Source organism: Lissotriton helveticus, chromosome 2_1 (assembly GCF_964261635.1).
Source record: "Lissotriton helveticus chromosome 2_1, aLisHel1.1, whole genome shotgun sequence".
Lineage (NCBI taxonomy): Eukaryota > Metazoa > Chordata > Amphibia > Caudata > Salamandridae > Lissotriton > Lissotriton helveticus.
This window is the reverse complement of record NC_136059.1, coordinates 1,117,715,933-1,117,728,697: the sequence shown is the minus strand read 5'-3', so window position 1 is coordinate 1,117,728,697 and position 12,765 is coordinate 1,117,715,933. Positions and strand designations below refer to the sequence as shown.

Here is a 12,765-nt window from a genome sequence, read left to right as displayed (position 1 = left end):
ATATATTATGGCTTAAAAACCACCTGCTGCCTCGTTCCTTCCCTCCAGCAATTTTCAGATATCAATAAAAATGTCAAGATTACTCCGGTGATTAATGTTCTTCCTGGAGAGAGAAGGAGTTTTGTCTAGTGGAAGTTTGACTACTCGTAAGTTAGCTCAGAGGGTTACTATGCCAGCTGCTATAAACGTGTGCCATGCAGATTGCAAAGTGCATGTAATATTAATAGGTAAATAGGTTACTGCTATTGTCAGAGAGATATGTGTTATTTTGCAGTTTATAAGTTAGAATCCTAATAGAGAACAATGAGGTATTAACTGTCATCAAAGGTCTGCATGCAAACTGCAGGGTTTATATTAGACCTACATGTCTTTTTTTGCCCGGCTTTTCCTTAACCTGATCTAGCTAAAAAGGTTCATTTGGGTAGAAATGAATTATTACTATTGAAGAAAACCCCTAACAATTAGTGTTATTTTTTAAATTCTGAATTTGTGCTTTTCCAGACCAAGGACTATATCTGCCTATCAGTTAAGTATGGATGACATGTGACTCTTATATCTTGTAATCCTCTGTCTTATGTAACGTGTTTCTTATACACTGATTTACACGTGTGATTGTCTCTGTTAAATGTGTGTATGATGTAAAGTGCTCTGACACCTCACACTGGTATGAGTGGTGCTATGAAACGAAATAAATCTGAGAGACTGGTTATGGAGATTTGAGGGGCACTGTTAACTGGTGGTAGTGAGGGAATAGGAATCTGTGGTGGAAATGGTCACTCGAGGGCGCCAACAAACATTGTCACACAGGGCGCCACCAATGCTAAAGCCGGCCCTGAGGTCTGTGTTAGAACACCGGCTCCCATATTAGTTATGCTTCCGGGTGCTAAAAGTTGCTGCACATGCGCTCTTAGTTAAACAATAAAGATATGCCAATAGTGGTGCTGGGTGGATTCCCCTGCAGTGGTAGATGCCTACGTGAGCGGGGTCAGGGAAGGTGCATGTCGTACGTTACAATTCCTTGAGAGTGTACAGGAATGCTGTATATGCAAATTCTCGAAAAGAGTAAGAAGTCAGAGGAGCCCTGCGAGCTGAAGTTGAAGGCAAGGAAGCTGAACAAGGAGGATGTGGTGCCACTGGACGCCCTCAATTACATAAAGGGTTACGGATATAAGATGTACTTGTTTGATAAACATACAGATTTCTCACTGCTTAAAAGCCCCTGAAGTCAGCTGTGTGTGAACACCAGAGAGCCTTAAAACCAGTAATGCAGGAAATATTTGATGCACTTGTAGAGAGTTCTGAAGTCCCCGATTCAAGGAACTGCTGGGACATTCCTCTATTTACTGTGCAGAAAGATGCATGCTGCCATTTGTGATGCCATTTTCCACAGGAAAGCAGTTTCTGTCCAGGGGAATAGATAGTCTCATTTGCGTAGGCTCAGTGTCAAGGTTGATAAATATGAAATGCAGGAGCTTCTAGGAGGCACTTACCGAAAGCGCAAAAAACTCAACTAGTGGGAACAAAATCCCAACCAAGAGGCAGGCAGCAAGCAACGGAGTGGGACATTGGGCGTGTTTCAAAATGCTCAATCCTTCTTTTACTACATTGTCTTAAAGGCATATGTTTCCCAATGGAGGTGGTACTGACCTTTCTTCACTGGGAGCTCGCTGTTGGTGGTTAATGCACCCTCTGTGTCCCCTAAGGTGCCCATTCCTCCTTCTCCCTGTCTTCCCCAGTTTTCTAACTTCACTGTTTTCTGTTCCCGTTCAAGTAACCTATCTGATCAGCTGCTACAATTTGTGTTTCACCATACGTGGCTCACTTACCCTGAGCCCGAGCCTAGACTCTCATGGGGATGATCAGGCTCCCCCGGCGAAACGCTAGTAGTCTGACCCGCTCTGTGCGCTCTCCCCCACTTTCCTCAGGTATTTGGATCCTTTTCTCTAAATACCTCCTTTGTTTAATGCCACACCATAATCATAAATGCCCACCTCAAGCTGTTCTCTAGTGCCCACATATCTGCTTTGAATCCTTCAGTTGCTTGTGCCCAGCCTGTCTCTTTCTCCCACCACATTCACTGAACTTTTAGCACCACATTCTAGTGCTATATCTCAGTCGTTCACAAGTTCTCCCCTACTAGCCAGTACTTGTTGTTGATATTATAGTGCTTCACACTTCACTCGTGTTCTTTTCAAGCACTATAAAAACAGACTTTACCACTACTTAATCAGATGATAATCAGTGACCTTAGAAGGCTGAATGATGGAGGCTGCCCTGCCAGGGTTTTAGTAATCTTCTCTTCCAGCTCGAGACAAAAACTAAGAGAACATTTAAAGTGCCATCATCCCTCCTTCTGTTCGAGTATAATCCTGGGTGGAAGCTATCTAGATCCTAACACCTAAATGCCACAGTAATGGGGAAAACAAAGGCACACAGCTCGTTATCACTTAAGTAAAAAAAAGCTAAGATTTGGAGGCTGGTTTTTGATTTTCTGTAGCTCCTATATGTAACACATATGCATGCACTGTAAAAATTTCAGCTGTATAAGTACGTATGAGTATTTATAGGAATGACAAAATAAATAGCAATTTCTAACTTTTTTAATTTAATACTTTCATAGCGCTACTTATCCCACTGTAATGTGCCAGAGCGCTTTACATCTCACACACATTATACACTGACTATTAATCATACAAGTGTGTAGTGTCAGAAACAGTCTTTAGTGGTAGGGATTATATGCCACGATTGTTTGGCTGGTAGAAATTGAAAGTTGGGGTTTAAAATATGACACTGCCTGGATGGTCTATTAATAATGCTCAAAAAAACTATTTAGCAGCCTTATAATAACAGATTGAGAACAAACAAGCTTCTAAACCCGTCTCTTGCAGTTTACATGCAGGTGCTTGATGCCAGTTTATAGCTCACTGAATATTGCCTGGTGATTTTTTCAATAATTCACAGCTTGGGTTCTCTCTACCTCAGTCCAGCCTGGTCCCCTTGAGGTCTACCTCCGTGCCATCTGTGAGTCTCATAACATTCCCTTCATTGATTCGGGTATTATGCTATTGAAATATCCACTCTCAGAGCTGTATTGCGCAGGCTTCTCAATTTTGACTCTTTCCTCTGTTTCTGTGGAGGCAGTTGGCAGGGCTGATGGAAGGCAGGAAGCAAAGTGAGCTGGTTAAGGTAAAAGGGTTGCTCAGAGCACTTAGATGAGATTGCAGAGGGGGTAAAGAAGGCTGAGCAGCCTTTGATAAGTGGAGGCAAGGTAGCAACAGTAGACAAGAGAGGGTTTTGGAAGGGATGAAGCCTATGGTGAAACTGGAGATGGAATAAAACCTCTTATGAGAGGGAGGAGAACTTGTACAGAAATGTGCTAGGGGTACAGAGCCTGTGATGAGGGAGTGGAGAGAAGGTCATGGGATGGGTAGTCAGAGGGATATCCATTCCAATGTATATAGCGTGAAGGTATATTTGTAGTAAGGGAGTGGTGTAACTTAACAGTAAGTGTGTGAAACCCTTGTTGTGAGAAAAGATAACAGGCGGGTTATGAACCCTATGATGAAGATGTGGAATTGGTATGGGCCCTATGGCAAGTTATTGGAAAGGCAAATGATTACTGCTGATAGCAAGAAAGCAGCGTGGAAGGCAATACTTTATAATAAGAGAGTTTGCAAGGGCAAAGAGGCAGAGATAGTCATGTATACTTTGGGTTTTATAGTTGACTAGTAATAAGTCCTTGCTAGTCTGTATAGCTTTTGGTTTTATATAGTGCGTGGGACTAGTGGATTTCTTTACAGGGCTGTCAGATTATTGTATCCCTTTGTCCCTTGGACAAGTACAGTTTTTCAAAAATTCCACACCCCTGGTACTAATATTAATTCTATTCCTCCAGATTATTCTATCAGAAGCGGCAGTTGCTGCCTATTCCCACAATTATAATGAACATTGCGATCAGATCGTGTTAAAATATTTCTCGTTCGTATTTGCGTGATATAACTCGAAGCCGATTGACATGAAAAAGACGGACCACAGTTGAAACGGTCCATCAAATGAATACATTTTGGTTCGACAATAGTTCTAATGTTTTAGTTTGGAAATATAGAGCAGACATAAGTGTCTGTGTTCATGTATCCGATGTTTAATTGTCATATTACATTTTTAGCGTACTAGGGAATGATTAACTAAGCACAAAAAAGAACAAACATCACAAATCACTCTATCTGTACAGTAGTTATTCTGCTTGTTCATAAAAACACGGGGATTCCTTTGCATTACTACAAATGTCCTCCTATCTATGAATAATAGCATCAATCATAATATCACATTTTATACATTATCATGCAATTGTTCATAAAAATTGTGTATCATATTCTAATCCTATACATAGAAATTAACCCCATCTTGATAAGGTAAACATAATATTACACCAATAATTTCTGTGTAATAGCATAAAATATAATTTACACTAATTTTGCAGTATTGTGGGCACAAAGTATCATCACATTTCCCAAATACGTATTTTTACCTCTCCTAGTGCGCACTACATTCAGATTAATCAGCACATAAAATCAATTATAATTCAATTTATCAAGCATATGTGTCAATTCAATTCTAAATACATGCCACTATGTATCTTAATTACAGTTTGCTTAATTCCATTCATTATCTTGTATGTACAAGGATGTTATCTCTTGCTTTTTAGTACTACTCATCCTTACACCTTTTTTGGTTTGTCCTCATCATCTATAAACTAAGGTTGTAACATCATAACAATCATAGTTATAAAAGCTTTTGAGTTAAGTATCTTTATCATGTGCTGATCCTAAGCTACAGGATCATTTAACTAATTCGGCCAGTTCTATTAGTGAACCTATGCACCCGGACAGTTTTATCTGACCACCATTTCCCATTCTTCTTTGCTGTTCAGGCCATGGGTATACGTTCTAAACTTAGACATAAAGAATTGTTCCCTTTGTTTACGTCTTTTTTCAGTGTTCCCTCCTCTCATGGATGATTTGATTTTTTCCACAATGAACCATCTAAGTTCATCTTCTTTGTGATTTTCTGTCACCCAATGTTCTACTAATGGGGCATTTTTTCTTTTGTTTTTTAAAGCTGATCTATGTTCTGTTTGCCCACTATAACCCTTTTTGCAGGGACACATTAGCAAATATATAACATTAGACGTTCTACAATTTACAGGCTCGTTCATCCAGTGGGTAATGCCATTTAGTTCAATTTTATCTGATCTAACAATGGTTTTGCAATGGGAGCATGTTCCACATCGTAAATTACCACGAATTGGCTCACCCTGGTCAATACTGAGTTGGTACCCTCTCTTTGGCTCTCTGTATGATTGAACTAAACAGTTACAGATGGTTCTATTCCTTCTATAAGAGAAGGTTGGTTTAGGTAAATTTTCTTGGCCAGATTTGTTTAGAATTGACCAATTCCTATTAATAAGGTTTTTAAGTTTATAACTGAAACCATTGTAGTTTGATACCATTACAATGTTGGATTCTTTTTGTTGTCCCTTAACTTTAGGTTCAAAAAGGGTTTCCCTATTTTGATATTTTGCCCTTTTGTAACTGTCTCTTATCAGTCTCTTGGGGTAACCTCTTTGTAACAATTTAACCTTCAGGTTTTCTGCGTGTTTCTCAAAGGTAGTCCTATCTGTACAATTTCTTCGGATCCTGATAAACTGACTATAGGGAATCCCATCTTTCTGACTTTTGGGATGGTAGCTGGTGTGATGGAGGAGTGTGTTTCTGCCCGAAGGACCACAGTTCAGCCAACTAAGGAAAGCATTTAAGTCATTCTCACTTCCTTCCCAAATAAAAAACACGTCGTCTATAAATCTAGACCAGTGTTTGATGTTTTCATAGTAGGGGCTGACCTCATTGTAAATATGTTGCTCTTCAAATTTTCCAACATAAAGGCACGCTAAGCTCGGAGCACATGTCGCTCCCATGCTCGTGCCTTTAATTTGGCAAAAGAAATCCCTTTCAAATAAAAAGATGTTATTCATCAACACAATCTCAATGCATTCCACAATAAAGGAATTCTGTGCTGAGAGGTCACCCTCCTCATCACACAGAATATTCCTCATCATGGTTATTGTGTCCTGTTGGGGTATGTTGGTGTACAAGGACTCAATGTCCAAGCACACCAACCATTGAGTTTCATTATTAAACTCAATACCTTCCACTTTTGAAATCATGTCAGTGGTATCTTTAATATAAGAGGGTAATTTTTCAACTAATGGACGAATAAAATGGTCTGCATATTTACTAAGCGGCTCAGTGATAGAATCTATTCCAGACACTATGGGCCTCATAGGCGGGTCCTTCATGTCCTTGTGGACTTTTGGTAGCCAATAGAGGGCAGGTATTTTGGGATAATCATTAACAAGAAACCTAAATTCTTCCTCGCATATAATGGAATCTTCTTTTGCTAGAATTACCACATCTCTTACTTTCTTTTTTAATCTATTCCATTCTTCTATATTTGATTTCCTGTAGTGTAACTTGTTATTTAGGAGGGAGTGAATCTTAGTATTGTAATCTTTGGTATTAAGGATCACGACACTCCCACCCTTATCTCCAGGCTTTATAGTTATTTCTTCACAATCAGATAAGTTTTTCAATGCTTCCCTTTCATTTTTTGATAAATTATTGTCAGTCCATGTTTTTTCTGCCAATAATTTTTCTAGTCCTATGGTTACTACCTTTTCAAATGTATCCACTTCCTGGCTTACCATTGTAATGTCAGGGGTCCATGTAGATTGAAGTTTAAGACCTGAATTATTTTCTGAAGGCCTATTTTCCCTATATTCAAAGAATTTCTTTATTCTAATTTTACGAAAGAGGTCACGTACATCCTTTTCAATTGTGTACCTGCATCCTGGGGTGCTAGGGGCAAATCCTAACCCTCTCTCTAGAACAGCTATCTCATCCTTAGTGAGTATTTTCTTTGATAAGTTTATTATTGGTGCTTTTTGGATATTATTGTCTACTCCCAGTCCTTGTGACTGCGAGTCCTCATGTAGGGTCTTCTCATCATTCCCTCTTTTTGACGGTAGCCCTGACGGCCCCTCCCCCACGTCCTGAAACCACAGGTCTGTCTCCTCTGTTGCTGACCTAAAAAAGCCTGATATTCATGGAAATCTTCTACTGTGTCTTCTCTAGACTCATTTCTTTTAGCATTTTCCAGTGCCCTCTCAGGTTCTGAGTCACTAGTATTATAAGAGGTATCCGAAAAGGTTACATTCTTTTTGAAGAATCTATTTCTATTATATTTGTAGGGACGATTATTAAATTCACTGGGCACCGGTTGATCATAATAGTCTTTCTGTATGTATGGATACACCAATTCAAACTTAAAGTTAGCTATATCTTTTCTTAGTTTGTTTGTCTTTTTGTTGATCATATAATCTTGGTATCCACTAATGTCTTCTTTAATTTCAGCTAATTTTTTTATAGCATCGTCAAGAGCTGTAGATTCGTTGAGCTCTCTCTCTAGTTTTTCTATTTCTTCACGTTCTATTATCAAGATCCCCTGTGCAGTATCTATTATTAACAGCATCCAATCGCGACTGCATCGGTTCGGGATTAGTGTCCAGTTCTCTTTAAATTTATCATCCTTAACAAATAGACCAGGTTCGTTGATAATTTGCAAACCTTTAGGGATAATTCCCTTTCTGCAGTACTGGATAATAAATTCTGCATGCAGTTCAGTACGGATCATTTTTTTCTTTAGATTCCACAGTTTGTTCCACTTATCATCATCTCCTTTTGACAGGGTTACTGTGTTTCTAGTTTTACAAGAACCTCCTATAAGTTTTTTACATTGGTCTTCTGAGAACCCAAATGTCCGTAATGTATCCATTTCATAAATTACAACTCTCCAGCCACAGGAGCTGAGATATGACTCTAAAAAGAGAGAGTTTTCCCAAATAAACCCAGAAAGGACCGGGAAATATCACAAATAAACAAAGAAATTCCTTTCTGTGTATTTAAATTTATATGTTCACATGAGCTCTTAAAGATAACATTTGTTTAGACCAAATACATCCCTCTTTTGCAGCCACAAAAATAGCATAACAATCACAACATAAAATAGTATGTATCTAAGTACTTTTTATTAAAAATATTTTTCCGTGGTAGATGCATTAACAGTTCATTCAAAAGCATTTAAACATATGCCTACCTAATCATATTCTAATCAAAATTTCACAATGAATCCATACATTTTTTACAGTACATCAATTTAATAAAAACATAGTTATACATATAAAAGGAATTTCCGTGTGTTGACGCGTTTGGGTGCTTTGTTTTTATAGAACCCCTTCCTCAGGACTGTTTCGTATAAAAACATCAAATCTTCATTCTAAAATCAAATACATACAATGAATACAGTGATACTCTTTTGGGAAACTTTTTTACACTAGAGAGATTAATGGAATGTGTGGTCATAAACAGATCTTACTTAAATGTATACTTTATCTTTCGGGTACCAGGTATTTCCCAGGGGTTACAATAAATGTTCAACCTCCACTTCTTCTCTGTGTTTCATCAGAGGATCTATATGTAAAATAACATATATTTTAAATTTTAAAATATACGATCAATTTACAGAATACAGTGTCTATTGTACATGAACAGTGGCCCCAGTATACACTTACTTATTGTTTGTAGTGGAACAGGTGAATGGAACAATTACAAACAGAATTGCAAAAATGTGTCTAGCAACAGGACTTAAGTGGCCTGATGCCTTGCCGCTTGTCTTAATGACACTAAGAAGCATACCTGACAGGAAAACTGGACTAAGTCCACATGAGATTTTGATGGGCAGGGTGATGAGGCAGGCCTATGTACCTGTCGATAAGTTGTTGACAATTAATGATGACATTATACTGGATTACTGCAAAAACCTGTCTGATGTGGTAACTTCTGTGCTCCACCAGGTGGGAACTGAGTCAAATTCCAAAGAGAAAAATCCAGCTCATGATCTAGTCCCTGGAGACTGGGTTCGAGTGAAAGTGCATCGCAGGAGAAATTGCTTGGTACCTCGGTGGCAAAAACCACGTCAAGTTATCTTAGTCAGTACTACTGCAGTTAAGTGTGTTGGATTGAAGAGGTGGGTTCATGCTAGCCACACCATTTGTGTGCCTGCACCTGAATACCCATACAACGGTGAAAGTACAACTGACTCTGATTCTGAAGCTGAACCAGAAAAAACTCCAGATACTGAAGATCGACAGGAACGTCGACATCTGGAAGTATCAGAAGCCAGTTCTGCGCCTGAAGGAGAAGGTGAAAGGGAGGTTGTGGAGGTACCAGATTCAGAAGATCAATCTGAAGATCCAGAATTGGTAAAGACAAACACCAGTAAAGACGCAAAAGAAAGTGAAGACAGAATTGTTGAAGAGGAGAAAACTGAAGAGCAATCTGGAAACTCTGAAAGCAGGACCGGAAATCCTGAGACTGGGGAAGAGGAAGTAACTCATGATAAGGATGAGATTCCAAGTACCAGTTATGAAGGTGTTCCTAACAGAGTAGCAGAAAAGAAAGCTGAATCAGATGAAGAGAAAAACATTGTGAAAAATATAATCAATGACACAGTTGAAGATACTGAAAGTGAAACTGATGACAGTGCAGATGACACTCCATTAAGAAAAAGCCCCAGGAAAAGAGTTTGGAGAGTGGAGCATAACACAGTAGAACCAAAGACTAAGAAAGTCTGTAAAGGAGACAATTGGCCTAAAGAAGCAGGCGGATTGAGATTTAAAATAGTGAACAAAACAAAAGAACCAGAAGAGCAAGTGAATGAGATCACTAGCCAGAAAGAAACACTGGGAAAGAAAATAGAGACTATACAAAGGCCAAAAAGAGTAAGACGTCCGAATCAGAGGTATAAATCACCTGAGTGGACGTACATCGTCCTACCACCAATTGTTGAGGTTAATAGCAGTCAAGAAAACCTGTACAACCCAAAGACGATTGGGAAAAGTGAGTAAAGAAGTCAACTTAGGAGAAAAGAGATAGGTGCTCAAAGTATATGATAATAAGTAAAAATTCTGAAGTCCTGTGAGACGGATATTGTATATATAGAAGAGGTCGGAGTTGGCATAAGGTCCAAGAAAACTTGTTAGAAAAACTAACCATAGTACAAATTAGAATAGGAACTGACACAAGGTCGAAGAAAACATGTTAGTGAATTAAGTGGTGTACAACTTGTAGGTGACATAAGGTCGAAGAAACTGTGTTAGAGAAATATGGCAATCAGTAACCATAAAACGAAATGTTCTATTTTTAGAAAATGGTGTAGATGTTGCTCAATATGCATGGGATTGTTGATAATATTATGGGTAATTTTAGCTGTTGTTATTCCTTTCCAAGACAGTTTAACAATATTGAAACCTAATGTGAGTTCAAATAAGCTAAGTGAGAAAGAAAAAGTTCATGAGACTCATGTGTATAAACCAGAGGTGCATCAGGATAGGTCAATTAGTGACTACACAAAGAATACATTTTCAAAGTTATTACTTGAGTATATTAAAACTATGAATGTTGATGATTGTTATGTTTGTGTAAAATTGCCCGCATCAGTGTCAGAAGGGGTGACCTATCACCACCTTCCTCTCACATATGGAGTGACTTGTAGTGTAATTGCAAGCTTATTTTATCAGACTGGGAAATTGGAATATCATTACTCCAATGTAGATGAGATATTTGCAAAATTAAACATTGATAGTGCATTGAACAAAAGGAAACCTGCAAAAGAGATGGGAGAGTATTTCTTAGAATTAGATGAGCTGACACATGAATATGCTTTTAATAATAATTTGACATGTACAATGAGAATTGAAGAGAAAGCATTCTTGAATATGGTTGAGGAAAGAAGAGTTGCTTACAAACAAAGTGAGAAAGTGAAACATGCAAAATCCAAATATTGGACATTTGATGATGAGAATCTTGATGACAAAAATGTGAATGTGGCTATAAACATAGATACTCCAATGTTAGGGACATTTTGTATTAGAAGAGACAATTCTATGTATGATAATAATTTTGTGGGTGCAAGTCAATGTAAAGACACCTATAGAATTATAGGGGGTTGGGGATTTAAAGGAGGAGATGATCCTGTTTTTCCTGGAATTTATTTTATTTGTGGGAATAGAGCTTACTATAGGTTACCAGACCATTGGTATGGGACCTGTTATGTGGGCTTGGTCTTTCCTAAAATTTTCCATGTAGATAGAGGTACTAATGGAAAGCATGAGATAGGTAAAGTCTTAAGTAAAAAAAGAAGAGAGAGTGTGATGGAAATAATAGGTGATGTCTTCGGAGCACTGATACCAGCAGTGGGAATTTCGTTTAATGCAAATAGAATCAGAAAATTATCCACAATAGTTGATCGATTGTCAACAGACACAGCAGGAGGATTCCTGATGGTTAATACTGAAATGGTTGCTATGAGAGAAATGGTAATGCAAAATCGACTTGCCCTTGATATAATTTTAGAAAAAGAGAGAGGAGTCTGTGGAATTTTAAAAGTGCAACATTGTTGTACTTACATTACAGATAAAAGTCAGAATCTTGAAAAATGCATTATAAATATAACAGATTTACATAAAGAAATTGAACCACTGGAGGTTGAAGGTGTCCTTGAAAAGTTAGGTAAAAGTTTCTCAGCAATTAAGCATTGGTTCCAAGAAATAGGTAGTTCAATTATAGGTAAAATACTAATTCCAATAACGATTTTAGTGATAATGATTTTCCTGATAAGATTATGTTGCATATGCAAAGGGAGGAGAGATTTTAGAAAGACAATAAAGAAGAAAATCCAAGAAAGAAATACAAGAGAAAGAGAAAAGAATGAAATAGAAATGGAAGAAATCAGAGAGAAGATCTTTAAAGATACAAAGGAGAAAGATACTAGAGTGTAGATCGTACTAATATGAAGAATTCGAAACATGTTCTGCAAAATTTTCCAAAATTTTGAGAGATGTTTGGTGATAAAATCACCAGATGAGGGAATTGATGGAGCAAGGTGGCAAAACAAAATTTTGTGTACCCCTTGTGAAATCAATGTTCCATAACGTTAATATTTACTAATGGTGTGTTTTGGTGAAATTAATCAACAATAGTATAAGATGCACATACATGAACATGTGGGAATACTAATTTTTGCCTGCATGGAGCAATATAATTAACTAATTAGTATTGTTATTGTGATGTGAACTAATGCACAGCTTAAATATAAATAATCGCAATATGAATGTGCTTATTGTACACGTTATTGTGCTGAAAAGTCGTTGGATAAGTAAGTATAAGACGCATTTATGTGGCTTACCTGCTAGGTAATAACTAATAGGGAAACATTAGTACGGTGGGAGATAAACAGAAGGGTTTTAGTTCCATATTTAACATGAATTTGTGTTTGTTTCTATGATAGTTCCAAAAGTGGCCTCTGAGGCCTACAAAGAATGGTTGCTCTGATGAACTGCGAGCAAGTGCTGGATTGCGCATGTGTGCCTAAAGCCTACAAGCGAGAGTGAACTGCCTGTGCTCGGATGGGAAGTTCAAGGCTGCATTGCCCTGGAAGCCAGGATGGTTGCCAAAATATGGACAGTCGAGTGTTCTAAACGTGGGAAAGTAGTACGACGTTGCAAGTCAAGGAAGTGACCAGGCCAAAGACTGTCCTAAACAATACCCCTTTATGATTTCCCTGATTCACCGTGAATATGATGTTGTAATG

The 12,765-nt window shown here is 38.0% G+C and overlaps 1 pseudogene; it reads left to right on the top strand.

Annotated features, from left to right (window-relative positions):
• Positions 1–695: 695 nt before the first annotated feature.
• Positions 696–1,421, top strand: LOC144820211 (protein KTI12 homolog pseudogene; annotated as a pseudogene).
• The last annotated feature ends 11,344 nt before the right edge of the window (positions 1,422–12,765 follow it).